We start from the raw sequence: 14,916 nt of genomic DNA on the forward strand, positions 1-14,916 counted from the left end.
TTCCATTGATGCAAAGTTCAAACACAGATCAAATTCATTTCTGACATTAGAAGCCAGAAGGGTGGTCTTCTGCAAAGGAGAGCAAGGTGGCTGAGACGGGGCCCGAGGCAGCTTCAGGGCCTCTTCTGGTAGTCGCTTATCTGAGTGGCGGTTGAGTGAGTGTGCTCACTTTATGAAAATTCATCTAGTTGTACATTTTCTATGTTTACATTCAAGGAGTTTGTTTACTTTTTAATGAATTTTTAAATTTAGCATATACACACCAATCTTCAATAAGTTGATAAATACAGATATAGATGCATAAAACCCCCCAAATCTTGCTGTTGCCCTTTACTTACACAGGCTGGGACTCTAGCCATATCTAGCCATCTAGAAAGCCCTACCATTTTCCCAGCTCTTTCTTGGAGTCTCCAAAGGGAACTCTCACAAGTATTTACAAAATAGTCTTTTGAACATTCAGCTTCTGTAAATACAGAAAACCAGTTGGACAAAGAGTGAAAATCAAAACCCAGGTAGGGCCTCAGCCAGGGGACCCTGTTACTCAGAAATGAGGCCACATACTGCAATTTGCTTTGTGAATTTATCATGGACTTCTCCCCTTATCAGCTTATGTAAATCCACCTTATCCCCTTGAACAGTTGTATAATAACCTCTTCTATAGCTTTACAGTATTTTTTATAACAAATCACCTTTTGAAGGACATTTAAGTTGTCTTCGACTTTTTGCTTTTATAAAAAATGTCCTGGTTGGGGCCGGCCCAGTGGTGCAGCGGTGAAGTGCACGCGCTCCGCTTCAGTGGCCTGGGGTTCTCGGGTTTGGATGCCAGGTGTGCACTGACGCACCGCTTGTCAAGCCATGCTGTGGCGGCGTCCCACGTAAAGTAGAGGAAGATGGGCACGGATGTTAGCCCAGGGCCAATCTTCCTCAAGAAAAAGGGGAGGATTGGCATCGGATGTTAGCCCAGGGCTAGTCCTCCTCACCAAAAAAAAAAAAAGTCCTGGTGAATATTCTAGCACATATGTCTTTTCCATTTGACTATTTTTTTCATTAGAATAAATTATTTGGAGTCGAAGTATTAAGCCAAAGGTGCACATGTGGATGAGGATTTGGATACTTGTTACCCATCTGTTTCTGGAAAGGCTGTGAGCATTTATCCCATCCAGTCTAGGAGAACATCTTCTCCCCAGACCCTTGCCAACACTTACCGTCAGTCTTTTGAATCCTTGACAAATCTAATGTATTAAAATAACGTCTCATAATCTTAATGATCATTTCTTTGACTATAGTAAGGTTGAATATACGTTTACTGGTCATTTGTAGTTCTTTTGTAGAATCTCCCATTCTTAGTGAGGTCTACTTCTTACTAATTTTTGAAGAGTTGTGCATATATAGCAAAGACATTAACTGTGCTTCTATCACATATGAAGCAACTATTATTTCTCAGTTTGGCATTTGTCTTTACATTTTGTTTTGTGCTCTGTCACGTCAGAGACGTTCATAACTGTCGTATGTAACGTCTGTCCATTTTTTCCCATTGTTTTCTGTCTTGAGTATCAGTGCCAAGAGATACTTTCTCTACTCCAAAGAGTATAAAAGTATTTTCATTTGTTTTCTAAGCCAAAGTCATTCTGGCCATAAACAGTGAAGCCAGAATTTGAACGTTTGTCTTACTTCATACGTTATGTGTGTAACTCCTCACTGTACTGTTAGCAATAACAGCAAGTATCCCTGGATATTAAGAATATTAGTTATCTCTAACTTATTTCTACTTACCTGCATTTTCACACATATGTACCATAAGCTGTGATAGTATCGTAGTTAAGAGTGGGGACTCTGGAGCCAGACAGCTCTGTTCCTTCTTAGCCCTGTGACTCTGGGAAAGTTACATCCCTTCTCTGTGCCTCAATTTACTTATCCACAAAATGGGGAAAGTGATAGCACCTACCTTGTAAAATTATTGTGAAAATTCACTAAATTAAGACGTGTTAGAACAGTGCCTGGTATATCATGAGCTCAATATAAGTGTTCGTTTTAATGAGCATACACCACTTTTATAATAAAAACAAACTAAAGTTACTTTCTAAATGAGAATATGCTGTTATTAGAAAGTGCAAGTAACTGAAAAGCCCACTAGCCCAGTCCCCCTGGAGAGCTGTCCTGGGATTCCAGGCCCAGCTGCTCACTGTCTAGGCCTCACACTCAGCCCTGTCAGATGGAGCCCCCAAGAGGACGCAGCAGCCGCTCTCCCTGGCCCCAGCCTGGCCTCCTCGCTTGTTTCCCAGCATCAGAGCTTTCTGATCCCATCTAGCTTTTTAGGTAAAGAACAAATATTTGGAGAATGAAAAGAAACAGGAAAAGTGTTTGGTTCATTCTTCAGACATTTCCTGAGTGCTCAAATGTGTGATCTACCTGGCCAGGTAATTCCCGGTATTTGTGAGGGCCTACTGTGTGCCAGTCACTTAATGGACATTATCTCATGAAAAACTCGCACCCCCTCCCAGGAGGCAGACACAACTGTATCCCCATTTTACGGAGGAGGAAACTGAAGTTCAGAAAGTTAAGTGACTTTCCCCAAATCCCCAAAGGTGGCAAGTAGCAGGGCCAGCCTGGTCCAGAGGTGGCCTGACCCCACTGCATTCTGCTGATTGGCTGCACTGCCTGCCCTAAGGGGCTGCTGAGCCCTGAGCTCTGCTGAGTTAGGAGCGGTCATTGGAAGGACTGTCTTCCAAGGGGAGAGGTGGGTCTGCCCCTGCTCTTCTTGCTGCAAACACACGCGCACACACACACACACACACGCACACACACACTCACGCTACTTCCAGGCCTCCTTTACAAAGTAATGTTATTTAGGAAGAAACTGGGGCATTGCAGATGGCCCAGCCGGGCAGCATTTGGGGCAGCCAGCCAGCTTCCCCTCAGCCATGGGCCGAGCACCCACACACAGCCGCAGGGAAAAAAGGGCTTCTGGGCTGCCCCTCGGCTGGGGACCTGACCCAGGGACCCACCATGCTCTGCTCCTCAGAGCCAAGCCCAGGGATGACTGGAACAGATTCCCACTCCAGCCAAGCAGGGCACGTGTACACCACGGCTTTCTCTTCACACGCCTTTGGGCACGGGGGCGCTGCTCACAGCCCCGGCCTCAGCCTGCATGGTGCCAACTGGACGCTGAGGCCTCTTGCCTAATTACATCCCTCAAGACTCTGAAGGGTCTTCACAGCTCCCAAACAGAGCTCTTTCCTCCCCCATCGTCCTCCAGGAAGCCCACCTGGATCCCCCCCCACAGGCAGCTCCCCCGAAGTAGGCTGCAACCCAGCATCGCTCAGCCTCAGGTCTGTGTTCAGGTCCCACCTCCTCTTTCTCCCCGGTCCCAAAGTTCTCCTCGTGAAGCCAGAACTGGGATTCCTTCACCTTTGAATTCCCCTCAGCCTTAGCCAGGAGCTGGGCTCAGAGAAAGAGCTTAATAAATGTTGGTGATGAATGAATGAATACTTAAATGGCTCTGTGAAAGAATTTAAAAATGAGCACACCTACAGTACAACTTCTCTTAAAGGAACTGGCTGATGAATGTCTCAGTGCTTAGGGCTATGGTGGAAAAATTGGAAAACATGCATTTGAGGCCAAGTTCTGCCCTGACCAGCTTTGGTTCTGACTCTGGACGGATCACAGATAACCTTTCTGACCCTGAGTTTCCTCAGCTGTTAAATATGGGCATGACAGAGCTGTTCCCCACTCCTCACGGGGGCAGGGGGCGGGAAGGACGTGAAGGCCCTGGAAGTGTGCTCAGCGCCAAGAGCAGCCCTGACTTCAGCGTCTCCCCCACAGTGAGGTAGTGATGGGTCCCTGGGGGCAAGAGGGGGAGCTCTCCACGCCCACCCAGCAGGCGTCCTTTTCCTCCACTGGCCCGAGGAAAGCTGTTTTCAGACTTCCCAGAGCCACACACTCAAAAGGGCTTTGAAATTCCAAGATCTCACCCTGTCCCAGAAGCCTGTCTTCTTTCCCAGAATCTTCTGCTCCCTTCTGGAAGGTCTGAGGCAGAAGGAGGACAAGAGACCATCCAGCACGGGTGACAGGTGCCTGCCGGGGACCTTTAAGTCTGGGCAGTAGCCTGCCAGCCACAGCCAAAGCTCTGAGGTCATTTCCCCTGATACCAGAGACTTGGCACCTGCCGGAATCCTTGGTGGATTAGAATGCCAGGGGTGCCCCAGATCTGACGTCTCACGCCCTGGCCCCGGCAAAGAGGCCTGGGAGGAGCGGATGCCCTCCACTGCCCAGAGCTCAGCCCTGCTGCAAGGCAAGGTCCACCAAGGCCGCGGGCCCCTGCCTGAGTACCGCAAGGCTGACCTTGGGCACAGAGGCACCCAACTGGCAAGAGAAAGGGCAGACCCCTTCTGAAGACCTCGGAGGCTCTGAAACAGGATCCAGCCCCACTCCTGCAGCCCCCTGATTGTTGATGCCGCTAACAGTTGCTAGGAGACAGCAGGCATTGCAGGTGCTGGCAGGAGGGGTTCCCCAGAGCTCTGTGCAATGCCCGCCCCTGGCAGCTGCCTGGGGCTCTGCCCACGTCCTCAGCCCTCTGCAGGGGCCAGAGATTGCAGCCAGGAGCCAGTGGCTTTGCTGAGAAATCACTTGCTTGGAGCATGCAGGCTGTGCCCTGCAATCCTCAGAGAGGAGGCAAAGGTGGCAGGGAGGACACGGGATCTGGTCACTAAGCTGTGTGTGATCTTGGTGGCTCCCTTGCTGGCAAGTCACGTAACCTCCTTCAACTTGAGTTTCCTTCTCAATAAAATGAGGACAATTAGAAAACATCAACCGACCTCCCAGAGGGATTGTTAGAATTAGAAGAGATAATGGCTGGAGAGGGCCCAGGGAGTTGTAAGCGGGAGTTCAATGCCAGTCCTCATCATTATAAATAGAGAACTAGGCTTACGGCACCCTGCCGGAGAGGACACGCCCATCCTCCACTGGGCCAACCAAGGTTTACCAAGTTATGTCTAGGGTGGGTTCTAATCCTATTCCGTCATAAATATATATGTTATCAAAATATATACAAAAATTATAAAACAATATTTTAAATGATACATTTTGTTAAATATAACCTCTAAATATATAAATAAAATATACAAATAAATATATTGTCTCATATATACTCTGGGAGGTTATTTACAAGCTGTTAATAACTACCTCCTCAAGAAGGAATTATGGCTGGTTTTTATCTTATTCTTTTTGCTCAAGGGTATTTTCTTTTTGTGAGGAAGATGAGCCCTGAGCTAACATCCCTACTAATCCTCCTCTTTTTTTTTTTTTTTTTTTTGCCGAGGAAGACCAGCTCTGTGCTAACATCTATTGCCAATCCTCCTCCTTTTTTTTTCTTCCCCAAAGCCCCAGTAGATAGTTGTATGTCATAGTTGCACATCCTTCTAGTTGCTGTATGTGGGACGTGGCCTCAGCATGGCCAGAGAAGCAGTGCATCGGTGCGCGCCCGGGATCCAAACCCAGGCTGCCAGTAGCGGAGCCCACGCAGTTAACCGCTAAGCCACGGGGCCAGCCCAGCTCATGAGTATTTTCTAACTTTTCTGCAATGATCGATTGCTTGAGTGCTTTTTATAAGCAAACGAAGTGGGTTCTAACTTGCAGCTCTGTAGAAGGGGGCTACTTCAACACCGGAAGATCCATCTCGTTCAAACGTCTCCAACAGAATGACCCAGGCCCTGGCTGAGGTGCCTGCCCAAACGTCTCCAACAGAATGACCCAGGCCCTGGCTGAGGTGCCCGCCCTGGGGCTTCTGTTTCACAGTAAAACTCTTTTTTCAAAGAAATCTCACGCAGAAGCCCAGAGTGCACAGTGGAAGGGGCTCAGACACAGAAATCAGAGAGACTTGGACTGTGTGGCCTTCGACAAGCCCCCAGCCTCCAGCTTTTTATCTGTCAAATGGGCTCGTAATACTTGCCACAGGGTGGCTGTGAGAATTCAGTGTCATCTCTTTGTAAGCAGTGCCCGGCACATGGCAAATGCCCACAATTTGTAGCACTTATTAAACAAAGTTTTTAAACAATGAAAAGGAGAAGCTGCTCTGATTAAAGGGGCGTGGAGCCTCTGGTCCTCTGCAGGAGCGCTGAAGGGACCTCCCAGGAAGCCTGGGCTCCAAAGAGCAGAGTCCGAACCATCTGGTAGGAACACTGAGCTGGGGTCAGGAGGTCACATGCCCAGGCCAGGCTGAGCCGCTACAAGTTCCCAGATGGTTTTCTCTCTCTGTGCCCAGGTTTCATCTGCAAACCATGTACCAGTGATTCTCAGTGGGAGGTGAGAAGACTTGTGTGGGGTTGGGGAGGGGCTGGTTTTGGTTTGTCACCATAATTGTTGATCTGGCCAGACTTCCAACTGCCCCTCCAAACAGCCTTGTAGATGAAACAGCTGTTAATAAGTCTCTGTTTAATAATCTATTTTACATGCATTTTATATGTTTACATATAAACACCAAGTATTTTTGCAGTTTTAACTTATGCTGTGTTTTCTGGGATTACACCTCCTATGTAAATCCAGGCAAGATGTATTACAAATTCAAGCCCCGATGGCAACACAACTCATGGTATTTGACTCACCAAAACATCACATCGCAAAACCACAGATACATTTATGATGATTCCACACATAAGTGCAAGTATCTATTTCATTAATTCAACTAGTGTGGTTGGGCCAGTGTATTTGCATGTTTAAAAGCCTATTATTTTAAGTTACTTTATTATAAGTCACTTTTACATAGGTAACACATTTAGGTCAGTTATGTTATGTATGCATTTTACTTCAGAAGAGTAAAGGGGGGGTTACAAAATATTTGTTATAAAAAAGGGATGTTGGGCCGGCCTAGCGGTTAAGTGCACGTGCTCCGCTGCTGGCGGCCCGGGTTCGGATCCCGGGCGCGCACTGACTCACCGCTTCTCTGGCCATGCTGAGGCCGTGTCCCACATACAGCAACTAGAAGGATGTGCAGCTATGACATATAACTATCTACTGGGGCTTTGGGGGAAAAATAAATAAATAAATAGTTAAAAAAAAAAAAAAGGATGTTGACAGCTGTATCAAATTGTAGGAAGAGGCTAAGAAAAGAGGCAGAAGTGTTGGAACCATGGGTTGAGAACCTCAGCTGAGAGGAACATCACAGACTTCAGATAATGTCTCCTGCCCCACCCTTCTGGTTGTTGAGTGGAGTTCAGGAGCCCTCCTCCAAGATGGACCAGTGTTGGGGCTGGAGAAGCCAAGTCAGAGTCAATGGGCCCCACCCTGGAGCTGCTCTCAGTCTGAGGCTCCCAATCCAAAAGGGATTTACCAGCTGAGAAAATCCCTGGTTAAATTGAACCCAACACACAATTCTTGGAGTCTCCTGATAATGTTCTCTGCATCCATGGCTTCCAGTAGGTGCGACTCAGTAGCCCAAAACTGCGGCAAGGGGGAGGGCCGAGGGGGCGCTCAGGCAGCATCTCAAGGGCATCCCTAGGGGTCTTGTTGCCAGGGAAACTGCAGCAGCCAGAGCTGTGAGCTCACAGGCTGCCAGGCACCCCGCTAGAGCTCACATTCTAGGACAGGTCTCAAAAGTTGTCCCCAGCCTGTGGCCTAAGGACAAATGAGAAATACAAGGCCAACGTGTGTATACAAATGTAGACGTTGTCAAGACGCCTTTCTTTGAAGCACCATCCTTAATTTTCAGGTCATGACCTTCCTATTACTTTTTGTATTAATATTACCTTACTTTTATGAAATAATGGCGATGGTAGAGGAGCTGGGGTATTTTCATAAACACCCTCTTATGTAGCAAAATAGTTAGCGTCCCTCTTTGACGGCCCCTGCATTTATTTCTCCCTCCTCTCTTCTCTCTCTCCTCTCTCTGTCTCTCTTCTCTCTCTCTCTCATCCTAAAATCCCAAAGTCTTGGAATGGAAGGAAGCAAGGTGAAAACTGACAGGCTCACTAAAATGATGCAGGCACCTCCCATGGTGGCCATCTGTGCCTGGCACACTGAGGTCACAAAAAAGGGCGGGGTTAGCTCCACCTGGGGAAACTTCACAAAGGAGGTGAGGTTTGACCTAAGTCCTGAAACATCAGGGGCTGCTTGCCAGGGGATAGAAGGATAGTGGGGGGCAGAGGGTGAGGGATAGGGGCAGAGACACGAGGGAAGGACATGCAGTGAGCCACTTGTTCGAGATGTTGCCATCAGAGTGTCTAGTCCCAGAGGGGCCATGTCAGGCCATGAAGCCGGAGCAGTTGGTGGAGGCCAGGTAACAACAGGCCTTAGGGGGCAAGCTAGGACCCGTGGACTCCAGCCTCTGAACTGATGTCCTCAGCATCAAATGTTTACTACCTAGAATTTGAAATTCCAAATGAAACCTAGGCAGGAGGGTGAGAGAGGAGGCAACCTGGTAATGGGGCAGACACCATTCCAGAGGGACAGGGAACCTCCCTTGGGAAGCTCCTTGTGCGAGATGTAAGCAGGCCTTTCCCAGACCACAGGGTGATTCTGAGCCACTGGGCTTCCCAAAGTGACGAGAGACCTGTTGTGTAGACCATTCCCCAGAGGCCTTCATGAAGACACAAAACAGCAAGTTTTGCTGAGAACGATGGTGACCACATTTTGTAAGGAGAACAATATGCCTTCTACACACGGTGTAACGGCCAAGCTCTCTTTCTGCAAACTCAGCGTGTTTAGGGGGCTCCCTATTGGAGTAAAACGGGACTGACATTTATTTTTTTTATAACTCAATTTAATTTTGTTCTGATCCTGTTTTGCTAGGTGGCAGAAATGTCATCTCAGGTGCCCACCCTTTCCTCAGAGTCGCCTCTGATTTCTGGGGGACTTACCGAGGGCTTGTTACCAAGGACCCACAGTCCCATCTGTCCTCAAGCTTGCTGTGGGGGCACCCCCTCCTCAGTGCTGAAGATGCAGGACCCCTCTCAGTGGTGGGGTGCCCACATCATTTTGCTGCTCCCCACCCTTGGAAGCTGCCTGTGCCCCAGCCCTTTCTTTGTGTCTTGCTGCCTCCCCGGATCCCTGCCCGGGAAGTGGCACTGAGTGCTCTGGTCATTGGCTCCACTGTCTGGCTGGGAGTTTTGCCTCCAGCCTGAGGCTTAGACAGGAGTCAAGGCCCCTCTCGGGGCATCAACGGCTACTGCAGGGCTTCTCTCTGGCTCCCTCCCCTCCCCCAACACATGGAACCCCACCCGCACTGGGGAAGGGGCGTTGGTCTTCCTCATCATGCACCCCCTCCATCTTTAAACATTAGATTTATCTTTTCTATTTGTCTAAAGGCATAGACTTTTGAAACTCAAAAGCCAGGAAAAGAACATCTTGCCCTCCACTTTCATCACATCCTTTCCCTAAGGCATCCAGCAAGTCTGGGCTTAGCTGCCAGAATAGGGCAAAAGGAGCCATGGGTGGGTCTGGATTCTTCTCTCTTGTGGCCCGGGGATCCTCTTTGTTCTGTTCTGTGCCAGGTACTTGCTTCTTCATTTGGTTCCCTCCCTAAGTATTAAAACAAAACAAAACAAATAAGAACAAAAACCTCTCCAGCTCTTCACTGCAGCCCTTGCCTAATACTGTCTCTGGCAGGTTCTCAGGCTCTCTGCAGGTGGCCTTGCTGTGCCCAGGCTGCTCTGCTGTGGGCGATGGGCGATGGGCACGGGCAATGGGCGATGGGCACGGGCTATGGGTGATGGGCACGGGCTATGGGCAATGGGCACAGGCGATAAGCATGCACATGGGCTATGGGCAATGGGTGATGGGTGATGGGCATGGGCGATGGGTGACGGGCACGGGCGATGGGCATGCACATGGCTATGGGCGATGGACATGGGTGATGGGCAGGGGTGATGGGTGATGGGCACAGGCAATGGGCACGGGCGATGGGTGATGGGCACAGGCGATGGGCATGCACATGGGTTATGGGCAATGGGCGATGGGCATGGGCAATGGGCATGCACCTGGGCATGGGCAAAGGTGCAGCCCATCTGTTGGGGCAACTGGGAAACGGGAAACTTGCAGGCCGGTCTCCAGTCCCTTTGGATCTCTCATGCCAGTACTCAGAGGTTTCGTTTCCTCAGCTACTATCTGGTTTCTGTACCCTGGGATGATGGAACATTACAAATGGAGAAAAGCTGTCTTGCTTGTAGTTATTGCTAAAAATGAAGTGATGTTTCAGGTCCATTTTACATTAAAAACATTTCCTCCAACCACCAACAAACATATTATCCTCTAATTACCTGTCACCTGCAAAGTAACAGCTTTTTCTGTCGTCTTTTCTTTTCTTTCAATCCAAGTTCCAGAAACAGGAGCTGCCTTTCTTGGAGGCTTAAGCGTTTGTGGTTAAGAGATCGGGTTCTGTTTTTGCCACTTACCACCTGATACCTTTGGAGAGGTGATTTGCATACACTGAGCCTCAATTGTATAAAGTGGGAATGCTAACAGTACCCCTCAAAGAATGGTTGTGAGGATTAGAAAGCAAATACATGTAAAGTGCTCGGACCCGTGTCTGTCACACAGTCAGCCCTCATAAGTGTTGGTTTGAATTATTATGTGATCAAATCGTTACTTCCCCGTGGCTCTTGGGAATTTATGGGGAAACTGGTATCAGGGATCCAAGATGTTAAACTAAAGGAAGACTACTCACAGGAAGGAAGTGAGAAAGGAAATGCTAGAGATTTCAGGCCAGAGGAACAAGGCAAAATGATATCATTTCAGCTATAAATAGCAGCAGAGCTAGCAAGTCCTCCATCATCCTACAAAACAAGGAACCCTTTCCTTTATGTCACTTGAAGGATAAATAAAGCCCCGTCCCCTCTCCCAACATATGCACAAGGAAGGAACTTGAGAACTATGTCCTTCAATAGAGAGAGAACTAGGAATGCCCTGGGGGGTGCCGGCCCCACAGCTCTGCCCCATCTGTGGTTGCCTTTGCCCTCCAACATGCCTCAGAAACCCGGAGACTGGCAGCCCTCAGCCTGGGCTTCCAGGTGAAGTCCCAGCTTGGCAGGATCCTGGATGACCCTGTGGTGTGGACTTCCAGGATGGGGTACTTGGACAAGGGAGAAGCAGACGAACATCTTTGTCCATGGATTTCAGAATCATCCCTTAGGATTCCAGAGCTGGACACGTTCTCTGCAGCCCACTGGTTCCAGCCTCTGCCTCCATCAGACAGCCAGCTTCTTAGCCACTCGTGGTTAAGCACCATCGCCATCAACAGCAGCAGCAGCAACAGCATTATCACCATCACTGTCACCATCACTAACGTTTCCTTTGAGCATTTATTACACACCTGGCACTTTTCTAAACACTAGTGCCTCTTCACACCAGCACAGCAAGGCCCCTCAGACTTTCTCTAAAACTCTGCCCCAAAGGTGGCCTCCTCCCAGGTGCCTCCATTGCTCTGTGAAGCTGGAAGAGGGGGCCAGGCCACAAATATCTGTTGAGCACCTGCTCTGTATCAGACACTGTTCTGCAGAAGACACACGATCACATCGCTGCCATTAAACAACTAACGACAATGTGATGAAGGTGAACAAAGGGGAAGTACAAGTTTCTCCTGGGGAGCAGCCACCACAGGCAGTCGACCTCCTCCAAGGTCCCCAGGGCCAGAGCCCAGGCCAGTTACTGAGCACCTCGCTGGCCAATTGCTCCATCATCTTGGGCCTGTTCCACACTGTCATGTGCACCCCTCTTCCCTCTGGTGGATGGATCGTTGAATGAATTCATGGTGACAGAGTTGGAAACTGATTCTGGGGTGTGTCCAGGCTGTGAGCTCTTCGAGGACGGGAAATACCTCACAGCTGTATCTTAGTGCCCAGTAGTGGACATTCAGGAATAAATGTGGCACAGCAAAGGAAATCATCACAAAATGAAAAGACAAACTACTGAATGGGAGAAAATATTTGCAAATCATGTATCTGCTAAGGAGTTAATATCCAAAATATTTAAAGAACTCATACAACTCAATAGCAAAAAAAACAAACAATCCAATTAAAAAATGGGCAGAAGATCTAAACAGACATTTTTCCAAAGAAGACGTACAGATGGCCAATAGGTACATAAAAAAATGCTCAACATCACTAATCATCAGGGAAATGAAAATCAAAACCACAATGAGATATCACCTCACACCTGTCAGAATGGCTATCATCAAAAAGACAAGAAATAACAAGTGTTGGTGAGGATGAGGAGAAAAGGGAACCCTCAGGCACTGCTGGTGGGAATGTAAGTTGGTGCAGCCATTATGGAGAACACTATGGAGATTCCTCAAAAAATTAAAAAAACTACCATATGATCCAGCGATTGCACTTCTGGGTGTTTATCCAAAGAAAAAAAAAACACTACCTTGAAAAGATATACATATCCACATGGTCACTGCAGCATTGTTTACAACTGCCAAGATATGGAAACAACCTAGGTGTCCATCAATGGATGAATTAATAAAGAAAATGTGGCATATATACAATGGAATATAATTCAGCCATAAAAAAGAAGGAAATCTTGCCATTTGAGACAACGTGGATGGACCTTGAAGGCCTATAATCAGACGAAGAGAGACAAATACTGTATGATCTCACTTACATGTGGAATCTAAAAACAAAACCAAAACCAAGCTCACAGATACAGAGAACAGAGATTGAGCGGCTGCCAGAGGTAGGGGGTGAGGGGTGAGTGAAATGGGTGAAGGGGGACAAAAGGTACACACTTCCAGTCATAAAATAAATAGTGTGATGGAGATGTAATATATAGCATGGCCACTATAGTTAATAATACTGTGTTGCGTATTGGAAAGTTACTAAGAGAGTGATCTTAAAAGTTCTCATCACAAGAAAAAAATTTTGTGACTGTGTATGGTGATAAATGTTAACTAGACTTGTTGTGGCGATCATTTCACAATATCTGCAAATAACAAATCATTATATTATACACCTGAAACTAGTACAATATTATATGTCAATTATACCTCAGGGAAAAAAGACTATGAAATAAAAAAAAAAAAAGAATAAATGTGGAGTGAATTAACACAGGAAGGAACAATTGAATGGGTGAAGCCTTCATCATTGCCTCCTATAAGGCAAAACTGTAGGAGACTTGAGCTATTTCCCATTCTTCCCTGTCCAATGCCTGCCTCAGTGCTTGGCTTATAGTAAGCACTCAATACTTATCAAATGAAGAAATGGATGCATGCCTGAATAAGTACAATTCTGGTATCTATCACAGTGTAGAGTGCAATGTATAGTATGTGCTCTGTAAATGTTTGACAAGTAAATTAATGAATGAAATTATGAACAATATGCATACCACTTAGAAAATGACCAAAATAATTTTTCCCATCATCTTCCATTGAGATTTACTGATAACAGATTTTCTGCAACCACACAACTGTTTACTCCTTTTTCTGGAATTTCTTAGCAAGTTAAAAAAAAAACAAAACACTGGGGGAAAAGTGGGCTGAGTTTAAACCTAGAAAATTCTGCATGTGAACATCTGGGTAGGCTATGGAGTCTGCGGTTGCCTCCTGCTGGGGCAGGGGCTGCCAGAAAGTGACAGGATGGGGACCAGGCTGAAGAGGAGGTTCACTGGGCAGCCAGGCTCCTTGGGAAAGTACAGTTATTTCAGCCATATTCTCTCTGGGGATTCACGTTTTCTATTTTCAATATCATTATCTGATTTCCATGTGATTTTACAAGATGCAAGGTAAATATCAGTCAAGTACCTCTTTGCAAAAAGAAGCCATTTAATCTGATGAAATATGGTTCACAGTGATGGATGATGTTTGGACAAGCCAACTTCGTACAAAGTCAACATTTATGGGATTCTCAAAGCAGTCTTCTTTGCTAAATAAAGCTGTCCCACCTGTGCTCAGCTTGATCCTCCATCAAAGAGAGTCAGAGACAGAAATAGGAGACAGAAAAAGACCCATCCTTAAGAAATGCAGAGGTTGAAAGACCAAGGCTGAGAGCAGAGACTGATGGCTGAGTAACTCTTGGGGGCTTTCCCATTGTCCATCTCATTCTCCGAGGTGGTCACTCAGAGTTCACCTCCATTGCCAAGTGCTAACCCCCCTCCTTGCTCTCTACCTCACCTCAAAGGCTGAGCAGGGGAAGATCTTTCTTTGCCACTCTCCTCAGGAACCTCTTTCTTCCTCCTCCTCCCTCTCTTGCTAGGGATATTTGCTTTAAAAAAAAAACAACAACAACTCAAAGATCAGGAAAGGTGCAGACATGCAGAGGCAGGGGTCCTTGCTTTCTACTCCACCTGTTCTTGGCGAAAGGAGACGGGTCCAATGCTTCTGCCACCACTCTCCCCAGCTGTTTGCATCCCTCACAAGCACCGAGGCTGAGGCCGTGGGTCTCACAGTATCATTCAGCTTCTCACGGAGCGACTGAGTGGCTCCCACTCACCTCCTCCACTCTGCCCCAACCCAACGGACCCTCCCAAGCTTGTCCTCCTCCCGGGGAGTGACTCGGTCAAGACTTGGAATATTCCCTCTGAAATATTGCCATCCTCATCCCACTTCAGCTCCTCCACCGTCATCGCAATGTCTCCTGTGCCCACATGCAACTGGTACTATTTTTAAAACTCCGTTTTATTAAGGTGTAATTTACATTAAAATTCACTCATTTTAAGTGTGTAGTTTGATAGGTTTTGCTAAGTGTGTACAGTATGTAACCACCACTACAATCATGATTTATAGAACATTTTCATCCCCTAAAAAGTTCCCTCCTGCCCCTTTGCAGTCACTGCCGTCCCCTTACTCCTGACCCCTGGCAACCTCTGAGGTGCTCTCGGTCCCTGTCACCTGGCCTTTTCTAAGTTTCATATAGGGAGAATCATACAGTACCAGTTTTTTGTGACAGTTTCTTAACATAATGCTTTCGAGGTTCATCCAAGGTGTTACACTTA

The sequence above is a fragment of the Ceratotherium simum genome, chromosome 30, assembly GCF_057802395.1.
Source record: "Ceratotherium simum simum isolate JZ-2026a chromosome 30, ASM5780239v1, whole genome shotgun sequence".
Lineage (NCBI taxonomy): Eukaryota > Metazoa > Chordata > Mammalia > Perissodactyla > Rhinocerotidae > Ceratotherium > Ceratotherium simum.